We start from the raw sequence: 1,456 nt of genomic DNA on the forward strand, positions 1-1,456 counted from the left end.
CTTTTTTTTTTCTTTTTTTTATGCGTTTTATTTAGATTGAATTTAACTTGTATGTGCAGTACAAGTTAAAATATGTAAAAGAATGTGATTCAGTTATTTGCTTTAGCTGGTTTTTTTTTGTGTGGGTTTTTTCTTTTTTTTCAAGGACAAACACACTCCCCGCCCCAAAGGGATGTGACATCATGTCTGTCACTACCCTGTTAATCAGGGGGGTCTCTGAGAAACGCTGGCAGTGTTGGGTCTCCTAGCGCCCAATTTTAGCATGATTCTGACAGGGTAAGACCCAGAGGATTGTGGGACTGTTGGCCCGTGCCCGCCCCTTGTATTTTGCACAGTAGCACTGCACCGCAGTCCTTGGTAATGACCGAATCTCCTGCATGCTATTCCCGCGACTTGGAAAAAGGTTTTAGCCTTGAAATAACGCAGAGCATTTAACGCGCCGGTGGAGAAATGGCAGGTCTGCCCCGTTCAAATCCCCCCCATCGCTGTTCCATAATCGCTCGACTCGTTTAGCTCTGTTTATCAACAGAAAGCGAGGAGGGGAGGGAGATCGATAGACGCTCCAGATATCGTCCGCCCGTGTTTGAATCCTGTCGGCGTGGAGACGGGAGGGCCTGAGCTTAGCTGGAAGGCCAGGGTGTTGTGATGAGGGAACGCGAGGTTAAGTCCCGTTACAGACTGTTCGGAGCGTATCTGCTTTCTCGTCAGTCAGCGCGGTGTGCGTATAAGAGTGTAATTGTGTGCGCTGCGAAATGATTATTTTTCCCTGCAGTGAAAATGTGTGTATGTATATGGCTCCATCGATCATGCTGTATTTTAGCAGTGGGATGCATCAGTGAATAACGTTCAAGTCGTCAGAGAGATATTTGTAAAATAAAAGATTAATAAAAAGATTTATATTCTAATTTCACTATACATCTGTCGTGGTGTCCTGTCTGTTTACTGCGTGTGTGTGCACGCTGTGTGTGCGCGTGCTTGCTTGTTTGTGTGCGGGTGTGCACGTGTGTGTGCGCTCTGTGTGAGTTTACTTGTGGTGTGTGTGTGTGTGGCTGCTGTGCGTTTGTGTGGTGCTTGTGTGTGCGCACGTGTGGTGTATGTGTGGTGTGCGTGTGTATGTGTGCACGTGTCCGTCCGTACATGTTTGTGTGTGTGTGTGTGTGTGTATACCTGTGGTGCATGTGTGTGGCTGCTGTGCGTGTCTGTGTGTACGTACGTGTGTGTGTGTGTGTGCCTGTTTGGCTTTGACCTGTTTAGAGCAGTCTTTGGGGGAACAGACGGAGGTCTATGGATGTGATGCAGGAATACCTGCTTTAACAAGGAGGCTGCCAAGACAACAGCCCTGCCCCTGTGCAGGTGATAAACATCTCCTGAGCCGGGTTATCTGCACACAGGCAATGGTGCTTTTCCCAGGGAGGAATGAGTGCCCTAGAAAAACACATTTTTATCCATCCACAAT

Source organism: Conger conger, chromosome 1 (assembly GCF_963514075.1).
Source record: "Conger conger chromosome 1, fConCon1.1, whole genome shotgun sequence".
In the NCBI taxonomy this organism is placed as follows: domain Eukaryota; kingdom Metazoa; phylum Chordata; class Actinopteri; order Anguilliformes; family Congridae; genus Conger; species Conger conger.